This window comes from Chiloscyllium plagiosum, chromosome 15 (genome assembly GCF_004010195.1).
Source record: "Chiloscyllium plagiosum isolate BGI_BamShark_2017 chromosome 15, ASM401019v2, whole genome shotgun sequence".
NCBI lineage: Eukaryota > Metazoa > Chordata > Chondrichthyes > Orectolobiformes > Hemiscylliidae > Chiloscyllium > Chiloscyllium plagiosum.
Window position 1 is genome coordinate 43778543 of NC_057724.1, and position 21287 is coordinate 43799829.

At 40.4% G+C, this 21287-nt stretch overlaps 1 protein-coding gene across 5 annotated transcripts in view; it reads right to left on the reverse strand.

Annotated features, from left to right (window-relative positions):
- efnb1 (ephrin-B1) overlaps positions 1 to 21287 on the reverse strand; it is a 214579-nt gene that overhangs the window by 56961 nt on the left and 136331 nt on the right. The window lies entirely within an intron of this gene.

Genomic DNA, 21287 nt, shown 5'->3' on the forward strand with positions numbered 1-21287 from the left:
AGACCAAGTAGTAAGTTGTCTGCTAGGTGTCCCCTCTGGTTTTCCAATGTGCAATAGGTTTAACAAATTTGGTAAGTTGGCAGTCTGAATATTAATGAGGCTAGTTCTGGCATTGACAAGGTACCTAACAAGCAATAGTCATCAATTGACATTCTGCCACTGGATAGTGAAAGTCTCCCCAGGATACTTGTCAAAGGCATAAAAAGAATGAAATAATCTCGACATCGAGACGGACCTTGCTGCACTTGTCACCTTATTCTGCTGCACATCTCACTGAAACTCCCATCGTTCAAAACCCGTAAAATATTCTGGCCAAAATTAAATTGAAATATTTAGCTTTGCAGAAGAAACAAAAACATAACAGGCCAGGCTCAGCATTACCTACTCAGCATCACTATTGCTTGAAAAGTCCAATAAGGATTCAAGCAACATAGTCCTTGAGAGCTCCTAATCAGGGTCTGCATGCCTGAAACTGTTGATTAAAAAGAGCAGAATTTATGGAAACCAGTCAAGGCTAACGATGCAGACACTCCTCAACCCAGGCATCACACAACTTTTTCTCATTTATTCTCCTCCAGCTCATGTCTGATAGTAAACAGATGACATGACTTGCCTGACACCATTTCAGACACAGAAACACATGGACACATTTCAGTATGTTCCTGGCATCTTGTTTTATGCCAGCTAGAGATTTTTAGAAAGATATCTGATGACGTGGTATAAAAAAAAATCCCCTTCATTAGATCGAATTTAGTTTAGTGTTGTACTAAAGATTGCTTGTTAGCTATCAGCTAGAATCACGTGCATACAGCGAGAGGAGAAACAAGAATACTGTGATTGAGTACGGAATGCTCTGTAGATTGTTGAAATGAGCATGTATGCAAGTGCTGTGAGATCTAGTATAATTGAATAATCTGCCAACGCTCACTGCTTAGGCTCATACATGAAGCATGACCAATTGGGTGAGGCGTCAAAGGGGGTGCCAGCAGCTGTGAAGTTGCATCTTAGCAAGAGTCAGCATTTTCAGGACAGGAACGCAAAAAAGACTTAATAAATGAAGATGTCCAGAAGAACAGCTGCGTTCATAAAAATCATGCATAACTGTATTTTCTTACATTCTGAATGGAAGGGTCAGTTGAAGTTTGACTAAATGTAGAGTTATATCATTTAGCAAATGAATCCTACCGGTGTAATATGACACGATCCAATTCAAATCTAATACTCAAAGAACAGGTTCAACTCAACTAAACACTAACAGGGCATGATTGTTCTCTTGGTATATTTTGAGTTCAATATCCCACTCACATTACATGCTAAGAGATTATAGACTAACTCAAAGCTGATGCCAAGGACACAGCTGAATTGAAAACTCAACTATAAAGCAATCCAATTGCTGCTGACTGGATCAGCTGAATCAGCACAGGCAATGGATCAAACCCGAACCCTCCTTGGTCTGTTTAACTTCGTAATCCACAAAACTATCCCCCTTTTTTGTGACATTATTTGCTCTTGGCATTCTAATTAGTCGTGGTGTTAGTTTCACATCTGTTTATGGTTTCAAGTCTGCAAAAACATTCAAAATATTGAGAAGTGAAGTGAACAGAAGTTTGCAGAACTATTTTGCAACAAAAGACATGAGATTTGTTGCTATGCAAGATAATAACGTAAACTATACAAATGGGTTTTACAATGCAGTCAAGTGGATTTTTGGAAGTAGCATTTGTAGATATAGTGACATTGAAATGAACAACAAAGTTAATTGACAATTTTCCTGCTCATAATATCTTCCGGATTTCCAAATAAAAACCATTTTGAACACCATACAGTGACAACATTTTTACTGTGTTAATCATAGACATGATTCCAAAGGGCAACTCTTACTGCCCAATTTAAACATACACATCGAATTCAAAATACTGAGAGTGAGACTGGGAACCAAGTAACATTTCAGAATTTGACATCATATGCAGAGTTGTCTTCCTTCGTTAATATGGCATCTGAATTCTCAGAACTTCTTATATTATTTAAATATTGTCTTCTATTCCCACCCCCTAGAGATTTTCTGCAGTCAGAATATTCTTCATGTGCAGGTCTAGCAGGGAGTTATTCAACTGTTGCAGATGGGCTGAAAGTATAACTGAGCCAGATACTTGAATGACTACATGTTCAACTATAACTCATTCATTTGAAATTAGGATCAAAGATTGCTGGATGATCTTACTTATATAGACCCAGTGCACCAAGACTGCCATCCTGGTCAAAACTGACTACCACAGCAGAAACACGGATTGAAATTGAAGGACTTTCCTGGGCTCTACAGCTGCCTATCATTCCCCCAGAAAATGCTTCTCTTTTTACATACAGAACTAGTAAATGTTAATGAGTTGTTTGAATTAGATTCTGATAGATCACAACCTCAGTTAGAAAGTCTCATTGAATTCTGACATACTTACATTTACTTACGAAGCATTCCAAGTCCTGCATGGTGTATACTGGGGAATAATCAAAATGATAAGTTGCCAAACCATGGCAAGTGCAAGATAAGGAATTCATGGAGGTAGCAGTGATAGCTAATATGCAATCTTGAATCAGAGCATTTATCAAGTAATGACAAACAGAACGACCAAATATTGGCAGCAGCGCTATTCTGACAATTTTGGAAAACTATAATGAAGGGAATGTGAAATGTTCATTCTTCAACTTGAACTATAAAGAATTTCTAGTATTACACAAATATTTTGTCCTTCTAATTCTGGATTACTTTAAAGACTACTTTTTGGAGCATAACATTAAATTGAAATTAGTGGTTATTGATTAATCAAGGATGGCAGTAGCAATTTAAAGTAATCAAATAAGGATATCACATTTAAATTATTCTTGCATAACTTTCAAGCAGATATTGAATAGTTTGTCTAAAGCAAGTTTGATGATATGGGAGAGAAAGGAGACAGATGTGTCTGGACAATTCTATTCCACTGCCTTGCAGGAGTGAAAGCAACAGAAGGATATGGCAGCTGGAGGAAGAACTTTTACAAAATAGCAAGGACTATTAATATTCAAAGTCCACCCAGATTTCAACTTCATTGAGAGTTATGCATTAGGTATCAGTGACCTACGCAGACATGGCAGAGTCTGACATTTAAACTGTTTTCAACCAAGTATTTTTGATGTACGGGAAAAGAAAATGTCAACATGCAAATTCATCTCTGCTGGATACTCTACTGATAATTTCTGAAAGCGCGAAAGACATTTCAGAGTAGTGTGTGAATTATCAGAAGTCTAATTATTAATAGGTACTAGTATCTGGAACCACAGTCCCATTGAATTAATCAATGAGGCCAGATGATAATGTAGCTCAAAGCACAGAATGAAAAATGATCATTGGAATAATAAAGCCCAACCCGTCCACAGTCAAAGCAGGTTGCTGAGTTTGTAAAAATGCTGAGTGGTTGCAGAAGTTGTGAAAGTCAACAGTTATGGATGCCATATGTGGGGGAAGTCTTAGTTACACAATATTGGACAGGCCATTTAGTCACAGAGTTGAAACAGAAGTACAAAACAGATCAAGAGATGAACAGGAGAGAGAGATGAGCCTGTGATCTGCCAGAAGTAATTGCTTACCACCAACTAAGATAGTACTGGTGTGTGGGAGCAAATTACTGCAGATGCTGGAATCTGTATTGAAGACAACAAATGCTGGAGATCACAGCAGGTCAGGCAGCATCTGTGGAGAAACAGTGAGCTAATGTTTTGAGTCCAGGTGACTCTTCATTTGTTGTTTTCAAGACGAGTGTGTGTCATCTGTCCTTTGGGAAAGAGGTGATTACAGAACTCTGCCACATCTTGTAATCAGACTTCAATCTCAAAAAAGAACAAGGTAATCACTGCCTAAACCATCCAGCAAAAGGCAGGAGGAAGCTTAACATCTCCTAATTTGTTGCTTACTGTTACATTGTGGCAAGTGCTCTTTTAGTCAGGAAAGGGGAGTTGATGAAATTCTCTGACATAGTAGAGCGTTAGAACGAGGGGGCAAGGTGCCAATGGTGCTCACATGTAGCTTTTTGGCTGCTCACTCTCAATATTCAGATCGCCACAAATACAAAAGGCCATCATTTGCTGAATATGCAGTCAGTCATTGTGTGACTACGCCCAACACACCATTCTGGTGAATCCCTGCTATCCTGGCAGCAAGCTTGATGCTTTCACATTGTATCAGTTCACTGTTTCCTTAGTTTTCCAGTTACATTGTCAAACCAGATTGCTATCCACTTTACACATAAATCTCCATCACGAAAGCCATGTTGACATATGAAGCATTTAGTGCTGATTTGCAGTAACCAGAATGTTGTTAACATGAGGGGATAGCCCTTTCCATCAGGAATATAGTGGCAGTATCAGAAATAGGAGGAGGAAGAGGAAGGGAAGAGGTAGCTAATGTATAAACCATCTGAACTATATAGTCTGAGATGATCTCATCCAACTAGAGTTCCATTGAACACAATTCCATTTCCCTGCTTCAAAGCATTATCTTGCCAAAATAAGTTATGATGAAGCAACTCTAACAATTATGTTTAAGAAGCTAACTAATATTCCATACCAAATGCACTTCCATAGCCTTGTACATTCTTTTACAGTTTGTCTTGTGAGTACCTTTGGCTTGTCCAGTACCTCTCTGCCATGTTACCTTAGTAACTGAAGAACTGTTGACTTTCAGTGTGGGAGGCTACAGATCAATTTAGAAGACAACCTTGAACAGCTCCAGACCTAGAAGGCCCAGCTCAGTATCACCATCTTAAACCCCTAGATGAACTGGAAGATGGACCAGGTGACTGCAACAGTACAGGCTCCGTGAATGGGCCAGACCTGCACCATGTACAACGACAGAGTGCCTCATGCCTGATGAACAGGTTTTCACCTGCAATGGAGGGGGAGTGGTGCTCCTCCAAAGCTCCTCCTAGGTTCTTGCACAAGTCTCACTCCCTCTAACCATATTCCCAGCATTTTGAGATGATCTGTCCTGACAATGAAAAGGATAAAGGAACATTTGGGCCAGTTCCCAAAACACATGGCCTCGCTCTTGCCTCAATTTACTTTGGTTCCCCAAGTTAGCTCGAACTGTCACAGATGCTCATGAGTCTGTGCACTGACAGTGGATCAGAGCAGAAAATGATGATGTCATCCATGTACAAGGAGGCTTTGGCCTGCAGGCCTCCGCTACCTGGAATAGTCCACCCTTTGAAGGCCAAATCCTTCCTGATGGACTCAACACACAAAAAGCAGGAGAGAGAATGGGCAGCACTGCCTGACTCCAGATTTAATTGGGAAGCTTTCTGATTCCCATCCATTAACTGAGACTGCACTAACGATGTCAGTGTAAAGGAGTCGGATCCAGTTGCAGATTCCCACCCTAAAGCCCATTTTGGAAGCACATCCCACACGAACATGTGTGATATCCTGTCAAAAACCTTCAGCTGGTCCTTCCTGATGTGGAAGGTGTCCACCCTCCCATCCTGCATATAGTTGATCGCATCCCTGAGGAGCACGAGGCTCTCAGAGATTGTCTTGCTTGGTAATGTACAGGTTTGGTCGGGGTGAATCAGTGTGGACCCTGAACTACAAGATAATCTTGGAGGCATGAGAGGAAAAGAGCGAGGCTTGCTGGCTCTTCACCCCCTGGAGATCCTCTGTGACATCCACTTTCATTATTTGCAGGATTAGGTTCTGTATGCTTTTCTGGAATTTGAACAGTTTTTTCCATCACACTCTCTCACCTTCTGAACACTTCGGAGGGTAAAGAACCTCTATGTTCTCCTTAACTGTTTCCCACCAGTCCCCTGGAGACTCAAAAAGAGACTTCACAGTTCTCCATCCTGTGCAATCCCTTATCAAGTCCTCAATATTTTCTGGGGTCAACAGTTTCACGTTCAGCTTCCAGGTTCCCTTGCCAGCCACGGTGATCTTATAGGTGACAGTCAGCCAGCCGGAAGCAGTGCTCAGTGAAGAATGGTCTTGACGTTGGTGGATCTGGGACACAAACAGGAAATCTATTTTTGAGTGGGTGGACCTGACTGGTCATGACCAGGTGCATCTACACTGCACTGTCTACAGGTGTGCTGAAGACATCATTGAGCTTGCAGACTTTAACTGCTTCCATCAGGAATCCAGGCGAGGCACCCAGTTCACTGTCCACATCAATAATGTAATTGAAGTCTCCGATAGAATGACCAGCCTGGACATCACCAACTGCAGTGAGAGCTGCTGCAGTATGGCCAGCTGCTCCCTCTTTACCACCGATAATTAGTTGATTAGTCTCAGGGGATTGTTCGAGTATATAACATCTGCTACAAAGAGACAGTCGCCACCTTAACCTCTGAGATGGTGAAGTTGCCTCCTCGCAGCAGAATAACCAGGCTGGCGGAACAGCAATTGCTTTCCCCTGTCCAAACTGAAGGCCTGTGGGTCCGTAAGGTTGGCCACTTCCTGCAGCTGCTGAGGAGCCGGGATCCTGCATTTCTGCAGAGGTGCGCTTTGATATTGGCTGGGTAAACCAATGTGGAAACACATAGTATAGTATATTTAATACTACACACATTAACACTGGCTATTTTAAAATCCATTTTGAGTGTTCACAGCCATATCTGTACACCGCATGTCCATTCACCCATGGTCTTGTCACTGGGGGAGTCTCTGCATCCCTGTGATGCAGGCAAACTGTTAGACACTCTCCACACTGAGGTAACTTTCCTGTTCCTCCCTGGGAGTGTTGCCCTGATCCAGTGTCAGTGGGGTGAGGATGAAACCAGGCCGATCCAGAGGGGCTGTCATGCTCTGTTATTCAGCACGTCGCTGCTCCTTGGTTTCCCATGTCCACATGTCCAGTCAAGCAGCAATCCTTCCTTTACCTTCATCACAATCATGCTGATTGTATTATGACCCCCTAGCCTGGGGCATGGATGCAGGCACTAGCAGAGGCCATAGCTCTGGTTGGCTGGTCACTGAATTGGCATTAGGCTGAAGCCAGCATAAAGATCCACCAATTGCAACTCAACTCAACAGATGATCCTCCAAGTTCTCCTTGCAATCACGATCCTGTAATGATCACAAGATCTTCTGATGGAGGTTCTGAGCTCGAACTAGTCCTGGAGAACCACCTTCTGGATCTTGCTTTCTCCACTGCCTGTATGTGGCCATCCTAAAATCCACCGAGCTACTGCAATTTCTTAGCCTTCTCTGAACTGCTTCCAATAATATCCTTCCACAGTAGTCACCAGTACTGTATACAGTACTGCAGATGCCAGATGCAGATGTTCCTGGAACAAACTCCCTCCTCCTGCATTCAATTCACCTCCCAATAAAGCATAACTTTGTTAGTTTTCCTGCTTACTTGCTATACATGCATCGTAACCTTCTGTGATTCATGCACTAAGACATCCAGATCTCTCTGCATTCTCTCACCATTTAGATCGCAAGCTTCTTTTACATTTTCTGCCAAAATGGATAGTTTTACAGTTTTTCATACTGGATTCCATTTGCTCGATCTTTGTCCACTCATTTAACATATCGATATCCCTTTGTAGGCTCTTGTCCTCTTCACAATTCACTTTCCAATAATCTTTGTGTCATCAGCAAATGTATCTACCACACCTTCAGTCACTTCATTCAAAAATCACTTATACAAATTGTGCGGACACATGGCACACTACTTGTGATATCTGGATAGCCTGATGACGACTTGGGTCTTCCTACTTTCTGCTTTTAACCAGGCAATTTTCTTTCTATGCCAATGTTATCCCCTACAGCATAAGCTTTCATTTTCTTCAATAACTTTTGATGTGGCTATCATCAAATGACTTCTGGAAATCTAAATATAATACACCCACTGGCTCCCCTTTATCTACAGCACAACTTACTTCCTCACAAAAAGAACAGAAACTTTCTAAGTAATCTGCTGCAACAGAATGCTGGACTGCTGTGAGAAACTGGGTGTCTTGCTGAGCTCTGAAATTTGCAGTACCCTGTTTAGTATGGCCATAAGTTGAGATCTCATGACCTCAGTCTTAGCATCTACTGCAGCACTTAATGGGGGAGGTTCTGCCTAAGCTACAACAAAACCGGTGACATCAGCCTTCATTAGGGTGAAGACTGCCAAGGCTCCCAGTATGATAATAGGGATTTAGGGAAGTTGATGCCAATGAATATCATGGAAAATTGGCTTGGTTCTATTTTGTTGAAGATTGCCATTGCCTGGCAATTGGTATGAATGCTATTTACCAGCTATCAGGGAATTATCACCCCAGTAAATTATGAACTTTGGCAATACTTCCAGAACTGAGCACAAAGAGGCTATTACAATGGCTGCTGCAAATCATGTGACTTCTAACATTTGAGCTATCATCGCTATCACTTCTTCAGTGAATACCTAATTAAATATGGACATTTCCAATTCTCCAGGGGTATAAACTTTTCCATCAACCCAGAAAGACAAAGAAATCTCCAGACATTCAGTCTTCAATGTTCAATCTGAACAAAAGGGAAACTTGAAATTCAATTGATGGCAGATGGAAATGAATGCTCTCATTGTATCTTAATAAATATCTCAAAAACTCAAAAGGTATTAAACATGACATGAAATGTTGGAATCAACATGAACACCATCCCCTTATTTAGGAGGAATGCTGAACTTGTGAAGAACTACATGTTGAATCAGCCATTTTTGGTCTGCTTTTAAAAATAAACTAACTACAATTTCATGAGGAATCTATTGTACCAATGGTTCAGTGGTCAGAAACCTAACCACAAACTAGTTGCATGTCATCAAACAGCTAAGCTAATAAAAGCAATATTGTGAACGCAGGGAATACTAGCTAACAAAGGCACTCCCAACCTATTCCACCAAGGTCACCGGGGAAACAAACTGGAAATTCAATTACAAAAGACCTCAACCTGCTGAGAATCCTTTGCATTATATGATACTCACTTTAACTTTGAAAGCAACAAGACCATTCAAGGATTCAATGGAGAGCAGGGACCATTATTCAAGATTAAGATAGTTACAAACATTTTTAATAAACCTGTTCCGACACAGCTCTGGAACAGGTGGGACTTATACCCAGGACAGCTGGTCCAGAGGGTAGAACCATTATCATAGTACTGCAAGAGCCTTCCTTGACATAATTTATAGATATTTTCTAAATCAATTTGTTCAGAGATGTTATGAACTCGTATAGAGTAATAGTTTTCAGTACTCCTGTCAAAATGTTGTCAGGTTCCATAGTCTACCCAGTTTCCTGAGTTTTTTGATGGCATGTGGCATGGCTCAAATTGGCTGAAGACTGGCATCTGTGATGCTGAGACCTTAGGAGGCGGCTGAGATGGATCATCCACTCAATACACTGGCTAAGTATACTTGCAAAGTTTTTTTTTTGCACTGATACGCTGGGTTTCCCCAACATTTAGGTTGCACCTGTGACCAGTAGATTGGTGAGAATAAGACCTCGACTTTTCCTCCAATTATTTCCACATCACCTGCCACATAGCCAGTCTGGCATATAATCAACAAGAGGTTTCCTTGACCATGCTTGACACAACGTCATGACATATCATGGGATCCAGAAGATATCAAGGGAAACTCTCTCCCAACTGTCTATCATTGTGTTGTCATGTCCAGTGAGGCTGCTTAACTGGTAAGAAAGAACATATATCGGAATAGTAAAGAACAAATAATGACAAATCGCTGGAGAAACCCAGCAAATCTGGCAGCATCTGTGGAAAGAGAAATAAGGTTAATGTCTGGTCCAGTATGACTAATGTGAAATTATGTTGGATTTTAAAACATTAACTCTGGATTTCACTCCAGAGACAGATGTACAACATGGAAACAGACCTCTTAGTCCAACTCGTCCATGACAACCAGATAGCCTATATAAATCTAGTTCCATTTGTAAGCATTTGGCCCATATCCCTCTAAACCCTTCCTATTCATATACCAATCCAGATGCCTTTTAAATGTTGTAATTGTACCAGCCTCCTCCATTTCTTCTGGCAGCTCATTCAATACACACACTATCCTTTCCGTAAAATAGCTGCCCCTTACGTCCCTTTTAAATCTTTACCCTCTCACCTTAAAACTATACTCTCTAGTTTTGGACTCCCCTAACCTGGGAAAAGACCTTGTTTATTCACCCAATCTATGCCCCTCATGATTTTATAAACCTCTATAAAGGTCATCTGTCAGTCTCTGATGCTCCAGAGAAAATAGTACCAGTCTATTCAGCCTTTCCCTATAGCTCAAATCGTCCAACCCTGGCAACATCCTTGTAAGTCTTTTCTGAACCCTTTCAAGTTTCACAACATCCTTCCTATAGCAGAGAGACAAGAATTGCACACAGTATTCCAAAAGTGGCCTAACTAATGTCCTGGGCAACCACAACATGACCTCCCCAACTCCTATACTCAATGCAGTGACCAATAAAGGTAAACATACTAAATGCTAGAACTTTAGGATTTTACTCCCGCTCTGGATCTTAGCAGCAGCTGAAGTGCTACAGGTTCCAGCTGCCCAGTGACCTCTGCTGTGAGAACTTTCCTCTGGATAACAGGGGAGGATAAATGAAGTTCTGTTGCAATATCCCTAAGTAGTTAAATAGTTGGCACTTACTGACCAGATTCGAACAAAAATGACTTGCCTTGGCCAAGCAGTCATTTTCAATGTTTAACTTAGGTTTTAAATTCAGGTAGACTATTTAATAGGGGAGAGCACAGAAGCCATGCTTAACCCCCCGCACATTTATGTAGCACTTTAACAAAGTCCCAAAGTGCCTCACAAAAGTTACATTTAAACCAAATTTGACACCAAGCGCATAAGGAGATATTATGGCACGTTAGATGTTCAGCAACCAATTGCTTAAGAGATGGGTTTTAAGGATGATTCAAAGAGGAGAGAAAAGGTGGTGATGTTTTGGAAGGGACTTCCTGAACTGAATCTAGGCAGCTGCCAGTGGAGCAATTAAAGATAGAACTCCTCTACCATTAACAAATTCAGAAATAATTTATTTCTCTGATGTGCGGACATAAGATAATATTCAAGAGTGGAAATCCTCGTTGATGTTTTCCACTCTCCAGTACAAGAACAATGATGTGATTTGTACACAAAGTGTTGCCCTGGTTAAACTGAACTAGCTCAGTGCAGAACAGGAGATTGAGCTGGCAAGTGTGGCACAGTACCAGAGTAGACGCTACATTTGCCACCTGGTTTTGGTTTAATTCTTATAAACTTTCCTCCCTACTTAAGGATATACTACAAGCTGCAGCTTCAAACATTGTATTCCTGATATCATCTCCTCTAATACCTTACAAGCTATTTGTGTCTAGCTTAGGATCCAAGCAGATGAAGCACGACTCAGACTTCAATGAAGCACTCACTAGCATTCCTCCAAAGCCCACAATGCTCTGCAATAGTCACTTCAGCTCTACTTTTACTCCATCAACTAGTTTATTTGATCCCCGCCTGTTTCATGGTGAGTCAAAAATTTCAGACAAGATCACTTCTTTAATCTAATGATCTTGGAAGCTTTAAGACCGTGTACTCTGCAATCCACTCAGTTTAATTTAACCTTGGTCCAAATAAGCACCTTGCAATCAATTGGAACTCAAAGTCTGATTTATTTTTCTCAGTGATTAGAACTGTAAACTGGGTGACACGGTGGTTAACACTGCTGCCTCACAGCGCCAGGGACCTGGGTTCGATTCCAGCCTCGGGTGACTGTCTGTGTGGAGTTTGCATGTTCTCCCTGTGTCTACACTGGGTTCACTCCAGGTGCTCTGGTTTCCTCCCACAGACCAAAGATGTGCAGGTCAGGTGAATTGGCCATGCTAAATTGCCCATAATATTAGGTGCATTAGTCAGGGGTAATATAGGGTAGAGGAATGGGTCTGGGTGTGTTACACTTCGCAGGGTCAGTGTGGACTTGTTGGGCCGAAGGGCCTGTTTCCATAGTGTGGGGAATCTAATCTAAACTCTAGGTTGCATCATACTTTTTTTTGGCTAGGTCGGAGTTACATCAAGGCTTTTGGAGGGTTTTTGCTGTAAGGCAAAGGGTGTTTGCTTGATGCATCTTACCAAACTTAACCTTGTTGCACCTATGGTGCCTGGCAGGTCTGATTTCAGCCTTACTTTACCACTCGCCATTCCTGAAACAACTTACCACTTAAAGCATATTTGTTGCAACACTGACATCCCTTACATCCATGCAATGTTTTAATAGATGGCAAAACACCTAGATGAACATTAACAATCTGAAGCTGCACTGCCCCATGACTGACAGAATCTGAATGTATCGGAAAAAGGGAAGATGATAGAGTGATTCTCCAACAGACACCTGGAGGTTTTGGTGGACAGCGTGGTGCAAAGGAGAAGAGATCCCTTTCCTGGAGGACTGGCATACAGACCATGTTACCAGACCCAGCCAGGCTGGTCTGAGGTCACCTCCAGGGTGGAGGAACAGCCAGCAATGTTGAAAGAAGGTCAGCGTGATGTAATATAAAGTGATTGAAGTCAGGATGGTTCCAGCTTCAGTGCTGGTTTTTGTGCTGCATTAGTTATCTTTGAAAGATGCAGGTTTGTGGTGCCACAATGAGCCTGAGTGGTGCTGGCATGTAAAGAGCAGCTGGGTTGAGGGGTATCCCGTCATGGAGACAGGAAGTTTACATGGACTGGGTGTAATGTGGGAGATGTAGCACTATCATAATAAGAAACAAACACAGAAATTCCAAAATACAGCCACCTGCTAAATCCTGATATCTTTCATCTCCAAACATACTTACTTTCTTATTTGTCTTCTGCTCAATTCTTCAAACTTCTACATGCTCCTCACCCTTCACAGTTGTGCTTATTAGTGCCGTTATGCGTTTCCCATTTGTGCACTTTCTCTATACAACTCTGACATGCTCCTCACTCTGGAGGTCTTTCCTCTCAGCAGAAGTGTCTGTTGTATTTCACTGGCCCCCAATCTTTACAGGAGTTAGTAGATATGCTTTGAAACAATTAAACGCATAGCACCAGATGCAGTACTTCAATGCTATCAATTTAGACTGCCGTGCTTCATTATGAATGTAACCACAACTGCATATTTTCATTATAGCTTTACATATATCAAAGTGTTGCTATGTTGAAGAAATATTCTAGGTATGACACTTCGGTCCTCAACAATTGTCTCAATGTATTTCCATTTCCACTTACTCTTCATCCTGCAAATTATATACACAGTCCATTTAAACTTGAAAGGTTTCAAAAGTGTGGATCATATTAGAAGAATTAGTTCCAAAATGCAGACCTTTTTTTAAAAAAAGGCATTATCCACCTTTATCAAACTCCAAAGGAATCCTCAATTAGATCAACAGGTGGTAACACTGGGGAAACGTTACAGCATATTGATGATGGTCAGGATGGAAGTATTTCTGAATTCTTGAACTAATTTGATATAATTTAAGTCACTGAGAAAATCGCACTCTAAAGCCCAAGTCTAATTAGAAGCAACGAAAGGTATAGAAACTCAAGTCTTGTATTCCTCGTCATAGTTTGAAACTAACCAGACAACCCAACATTTTTACAAACATTAAAAATCTCAACACCAGGTTATAATCCAACAGGTTTAACTGAAAGCACTAGCTTTCGGAGCACCGCTCCTTCATCAAGTGGTTGCGGAGTACACAACTGTAAGACACGGTTTATAGCAAAAGTTTACAGTGTGATGTAACTGAAATTATACATTGAAAAATACCTTGATTGTTAAGTCTCTCATCTGTTAGAATGACCATGTTAGTTTCACTTCTTTCATATGTAAATGGCAAAACTTTTTTTAAAAGTTACCTTCTCAGGTTAACTGTAACAATTTTTACCTGTAACAATTGGTGTCAGCCTAGGTAATGTGTTGAAGGTGTGATTTCCATATGAAAGAAGTGAAACTAACATGGTAATTCTAACAGATGAGAGACTTAACAAACAATCAAGGTATTTTTCAATGTGTAATTTCAGTTACATCACACTGTAAACTTTTGCTATAAACTCTGTCTTACAATTGTGTACTCCGCAACCACCTGATGAAGGAGCAGTGCTCCAAAAGCTAGTGCTTCCAATTAAACCTGTTGGACCATAACCTGGTGTTGTGAGATTTTTAACTTTGTACACAACAGTCCAATACCGGCATCTCCAAATCACAACATCATTACAAGTTTCTTATCGGATATTAACAGAGAGTCTTTCTTTAATTTGGGCAGTAAGGCAATTGTCTATATAGTGCATTGACTGGTGGACTGCCTGATATGTTAACCATAATATTCCAGCTGCAACATACAGACAGATCTGCATGACCAAGTTTGGAAGCTAACTTCAATCCCAAGTGCAATAATCATAGAGACCAGCAAGATTCCACATTCTGAATAGTATAGATCCCAGATCCCACCTAAATTGGCTCCAAAACTCTTCATAGTTCCCCAAACCCCCCAACAACCAGATTTCCTGCTCTTGTTTAACCATCTAAAGCATCTTGTTGGAAATTAAGTATACCTCAAAACACATTGGTTAAAGCAACCCTCTCGTAGTTTGTTTAAGTTGCTTTCCTTTCACATATAAGCCAAGACTGGCGGTGGATTATTTGAGCACTGAAAGTATTATTCTGGGAATTAACTAGACTCTCAAATTTAAAAGTAAACCTATTTTCAGAATCCTGTGCATGTCTAATTCGACATTGCAAAATAATTAATCCATTTATAGACATTATCCTCTGTTGGCCACAGTGCTACAGATTTTAATTAAATGAACAGAATGACAACATTGTCCACTCAGTACAAATACGGCTCAAATTCGAGGAACCAAAAACATCTCCCCATTCTCCTCCCATCTCTTTCTTTCCAGCAATAGTATAGCGATCTCGGTACTTTTCGAGAGACATAAAATCGTTCTGGACAAGGCCAAACTGTTGTAGCTCATGCTGAACTGCTTTAAAAAAAAAGTCCTACATCTTGGAAGATTAATATCAGATGTTTCTGTTGTACCTCAGCCCAATGTTGTGCACCCAGGAGCATGAAAAGATCATCTAGTGAGAGGTCAGCAAACACTAAATGAAAAGAGAATAGAACAGGAGTTTAAAATAGACAGCTTTTCCCTCAGGATTAAACCCTGACCTACATTCTCTTGTCCTGTAACTAAAGCCTACCCTCAGATAAAAGATATTCTAAATGAGTTTTGTCATATAGAAGGATCTCTGGAATGGAATTAAAACAGCCCAGGCGGTTTCCATAGGTCAGTGGGCCACAACAGTCACCTGGCTAGTGGGAAGTGGGGACACGGGACATTATGATTTGTGATGATTTGTGTTTTTCTTTGTGCATTTACAAATTTATTGAACATATAGCCACACACATTGGTTGTCTAAGATGAGCTCTCTACCACACTAGCCACTAGGAATTGTTTCTCCTTGTTATATTCAACTTTCTTTGTGTAACCAATTCCTAATACTTTCTGTGAGATAAAGTAACATCTTCAGAAAAAGCATATTTAGTACAAAGCCAATGAAGATGATCCAGAGAAATCAACATCGTAATTGTATTGTCAAAGAGCAGCAAATTTCTCCATGTGTCTGGACCACCTCTTGTCATGAAAATAAAAAATTCCCTCAATACTTAGGTGATCTTACATTACTAAATAAAAAATTTCCAAATAAAAATGGCATCTGCTATTCCTGAAAGGTGTGTGAAGCTGTCAGCTTCCATATAGTCCTCTGTACTGCTACTTTTGCGAATTCGACTTGTTAATAGTTTCAAACAGAGCAATAACTTGCTCACCGACATATTATTTCTCTGGATTGATTTTAAATTTGATTTCCCATTGAGCCAGGTGATATCCTGCTCTGGACCAAGTGAAATTGTTCATCAGTATCCACATTAATTTCTTTTGCATCCTAAAAACAGCATAAGTTTATCTTATCCAGTCTCATTTTCCATCCTAATATCAACTCCCTGTATATCTTTCAGATGTGTAGTTTGGTCTCCACACATTACTCCAGGAATAGGGTATTTTCTATTCTTGAATTTAATAGGAGAATGTAGAAAATGCTCTGCTTTCTCCAGTGACTGTGATTCAGGATTAATTGTCACACATAGATTATGCTTACCATACATAGTACAAAGGCACACCGTTATCCTCAAAAGATTTGGAGATGCCGGTGTTGGACAGGGGTGTACAAAATTAAAAATCACAACACCAGGATATAGTCCAACAGGTTTAATTGGAAGCACACTAGTTTTCGGAGCGATGCTCCTTCATCAAGTGATTGTGGAGAGCTCGATCGTAACACAGAATTATGATCGAGCCCTCCACAATCACCTGATGAAGGAGCGTTGCTCCGAAAGCTAGTGTGCTTCCAATTAAACCTGTTGGACTATAACCTGGTGTTGTGTGATTTTTATCCTCAAAAGAGATTACATTGGTCTTGGAAAACTCTATACAATAAAGGTGACGAGAAAAAGCTAATTTGTAAAATGGCCATTGGCAAACTTCAAAAAGGACAAGTTTACTGGTCATACATATTTAGGATATAGTGTGGCGTGCCATTTACTTACACAATTGCCACTGTGTTCCAGATTCAGTTTATGGGCATAACAAGAGCTTTGTAGTTGATGTGATAAGGTACTATATAAATATAACTTTTTATTTCTCTACACTCCCTTTAACGTATCCTGGAGAGAGAGGACTGACAGCTCTTATCTGCAACAGGTGAAGCAATCTTATGAGACACTCAAACCAAGAGCTATTTTGTGGAACTCAATGGTTCACATATTTTTGTACATCCAACAATCCTGGCCCTCCCATCTCTCCTGTTTGTAAAGAAACTTTCTTACCCTTATTAGAAGTTCTGGGAATTCACTGTTGATTACATTTTTTTCTGCTTGTCACTCGAAGACAATTAAATAAAAACACATGCTGGGCAGTTGAGTTTGTTAGATACACTACCAGCACTGAAGCACACGGAGTGATTGAAGACAGCTTGACCCTGTTAACCACGATGGGCAGCTGTCAATGTTAATCGCCTTGACGCTCTGTAGCCAAGACAATCTAACAGCAGAAAATCAATCAATTTAAAAGCTGACGAGAAAGGAGAGGGGTACTGGGATGCAAAAGAGACAGAAAGAGAATGGGCAGCAAGGTAAATGAAGGGAGCAAGAAGGAATGGGAAAAAGGTGGGAGGAAGAGGAGAAGTAGCAAGGTGGAAGAAACAGAGGAGAATGGCAGTGATCCAAACACAAAGTAGGTCAATACATTGTCCCAAATGACTTAAAAAATTATTGAAGATCTGATTTAATGTCTCTTATGAACATCAAAAGCATTCTCACTGGAAAACATGTGGCACTTTCAAAATTAAGAATTAAAATCCCTACTGTGTGGAAACATGCCCTTCGGCCCAACAAGTCCACACCGACCCTCCGAAGCTTATCCCACCCAGAACCGTTCCCCTACATTTACCCCGACTCATGCATCTAACATATACATTACTGAACACTATGGGACAACTCAGCATGGACAATTCACCTGGCCTGCACATCTTTGGATTGTGGGAGGAAACCGGAGCACCCAAAGGAAACTGGGAGAATGTGCAAACTCCACACAGTCACCCGAGGTAGGAATCGAACCTGGGTCCCTGATGCTGCGAGGCAGCAGTGCTAACCACTGAGCCACCATGCCACAGAGCTTGAGTCCACTATCAGTTATTAAATTATGACTAATCCAGACTAAGAAAGAAAGAGTACACCTAATTAAACGTGAAATTGTGGATTTTAAAGGGTTGTAGATTGCAAGAGGAAAAGCTCGGTAAGGGGTTTCATAGTTTGAGGTCCTGGGAGAGTTTTGAGCTGTAAATATATCAAATGCTCTGTAAAGTCACTAATATATATATTTAAATAGAAAATGGGTAACAAGGGAAGAGAATAACAACTGAATGAATATTCAGGTGAGCAGCACCATCAATATAATTACCAATATTCCTAACAGGTCACTGCCTCCAGCAAAGCAGGTTCCAAGCTAACGAAAGTGTAAGAAACTAAGTCTAATTGCGTCATCGCTAAAGAAACACAGTATACATCATCACAGAGAGAGATGCAATGCCACATGATCCTGCTCTCTCTGACAGTCTCATAGCAAGGTAAATCCAGCTACTTCTTAATACAGTTAATGTGCTGCTTACCCAAAAAAATCTCAGTAAATAATCATTTGGCTGCATAGTGAGACAAGTATACTAAACTAACTAGAACAAATTCTTCCACAGTCAATTCATTGTCCAATTACAGATTACTAGCTCCAAAAGGGAACTGGATAAGGACTTATGTACTCATTGAAATTTAGAAGAATGAGAGGCAATCTAATTAAAACATGCAAAATTCTTAGAGGACTTAAGAGTGTAGATGTGGAAAAAAATTTCTTCTTGTGGACAATCTAGATTAGAAGACATAATTTCAGAATAAGCGGTCACCAAGCAAGACACACATGAGGAGGAATTTCTTCTTTCATGGAGTGATGAATCTGTGGAATTCTTTACCATTGAGTGCTGTCAAGGCTGAATCATTAAGAATCGTCAAGGCTAAGATAGATTGATAATCAGTTTTTTTAAAAAAAAGGTTTATGGGGAAATGTCAGGAAAGTGGAACCGAGGATTACCAGATCAGCCATGATCTCATTGAACGGCAGAGCAGATACAGGAGCTATTATAGCAGGGGCTAGATTTTCCACTTCTTTTATGGTTTTATAGTCAAGAAGAGAGAAAAGAATTTACAGTGCAATGAGAAAAACAATAGCTGAATTGTTTTTCCCAGACAGCAGCACAGTAAAGATGAGTTAAATGATCTCCATCTGTTTTTTAACCAGAATATGATTCTACATTGGGCATAATCCAGCAGGAGGTACATGTTTTGAGCATAATACCAGGAGTCATTTCATCAATCTGTACCTATTTGTTTTAGTTACTAAAATACTTCCTTCTCTTCATTGATTCTCAGAAGAAAACACATCTTAATTGTCAGCACTCAACAGGCTTTACTTGATTTCAGTCTTGAGTGTTCATGGTGATCCCTACTTGAATCTGTAAAGCAATGCCCCGTGGTTCAGAAGGAATTCAGTTGGAGGGAGAATGAAAACAAGAATTTATTGCTGTAAGAGAAAATTAGTTCATAATACAAACCCATTCCCTCCACCTCTGTCCCAATTACTCAGCAATGGCAGATTATAGGATGAAAACTACTTCAGAGCATGTCATCACAAAACTATAGAATGCTCTGGTCAGACCACAGCTAGAGTGTAATGATACTTTTGGGTTATTGAGCCACAAAAGAAGACATCCAAGCATTGGAAACCATGCAAGAACAGCCACAAGATTGATCCCTCATGCTAGAGATTGGAATGATGAGCAGTGACTGGAGGAACTTGAGGCTGCGTTTTACATTACGTGTCAGTATGTTTGAACTCAAGGTATTGTTCAAGCTACCCAGTGACCGTCCTATGACCCACATGTCCATTGCACACCCCTACAATAAGGATAGCAGTTGGGTGGCATCAGGTGAGTCAATCGAAGCCCTTGCGTGGGAAATTAATGACACTGTCATTGGGTTTTAAGCAGCAGCAAGAGTGGTCCAAGGCAAGTGTCCAGACTGACAGGTTTGGAGGGCCCTTGCTTCAGCTTTTACCCCTTTTCCACCAGGTTGCTCTCTCCATATGAGCCTCTCAAATCTCCAGCCACCAGCTCTTTGAACCTGCCAGCTTTCTACCTGCAGATATCCCCAAACACCTTCTCAAATCCTGATCCAACTCGTCACAGCTCTGTCCCACATTATTGGAGAAATGCCAGCCTCTTGTTAGTTGGCAGCTCTCATAGCTGGCACTTGCTGTTCCCAAGTGGTGGGAATCCAGCCTTCAGCCTCTTAGCAGCCAATTAACTGCTTCATGGCTGCAGACATCCTGTACTCAGTGCAGCAGACTGCCCCAATTCTTTAGATGGGGGAGAAAATGATAGCTTATACTATTCAGCTGTTGGACTTTTCTGTCTTATAGAATAATAGGTACTGGTGTAAAAGCAAGTGGGAAGCAATTTTAAAATTGGTCGATCCAAACCAGTTATTTCAAACTAAACAGGTATAAATTGCAAAGATTGAATTTACAATCAAGACCGCCCGAAAAGGAATGGAACACCAAATATAATATCAAAGATTAAACACAGAATCATTTAAGAACCAACTAGATGCTGCAATTAGGAATCCGTATAGACATTCTAGATGGATGAGCTGAATGGCTTCCTCATCTATAATTATCTTATAATCTTACAAAGTAAGAATCCAGTTATTTGTTCCAATAAATTATTGAATCAAATATTTGTAACCACTAAATCTTGTTGCCTAATTGGAAACTTAAAATCAAATTGGTTGATATTGCAGCGTCAAGTTAGTGAGGCAACATTCCTATTGAAAAGCATTAAAAAAATAATCTCTCACATTTTAATTCCTTATTTCATCATTTCAATGCATAATTTAATACATTCCTCTTTCTGCTACTGTGAACAGTCATTAACTAACTTTTTTGTTAAATAAAAAGAGCAATAGAGGAAGTTAACTGTCATTAGTCATAATTTACATCAAATAGCCCATCAGTTTTGATGTTTACCCAATTTCCCCACCAACCGCAAAATGAGCAAAAGTCCCATTTGGGTTTTCAGTGTTGTCAGAACATGATTTACTTCAGTTCTGGATATATTTTAGTACATGTTTCAAGTTGGAAAATCAAAAGCTGAAAATGCTACTTGTAAATTTTCAACGTGATCATTACTATTTAAAAATAAATCTAAATGAACCACAGTACCATAGGATGGTCACAAGCACAGCAGGATATCATTGAGCCCATTAAGTCTGTGCTGGCACTAGGCAAGTGCAGTGCAGCTGTCCTCACTACTCCAGATTTTCCAATAGCCCTGCAATTGCTTTTCCTACGAGCGCTTATCAAATTCCCATCTGAAAGCTACAACTGAACCTTCCTCCACACACTTCCAGGCAATTCATACTCAGTGTGTAAAAATACTCCAATGCCACTTATTGTTCCTTTGCTAGTTATATTAAATTAGTCCTCAACCATGATGCCAGTGGGAACAATTTCCTTTTATTGTCTCCGTCTCGATCCCTCATGACTTGGAACTTCGAACTCTATCAAATCTCTCCAAATCTTTTCTCTAAGGAAAATATCTATCTTATTGTAACTT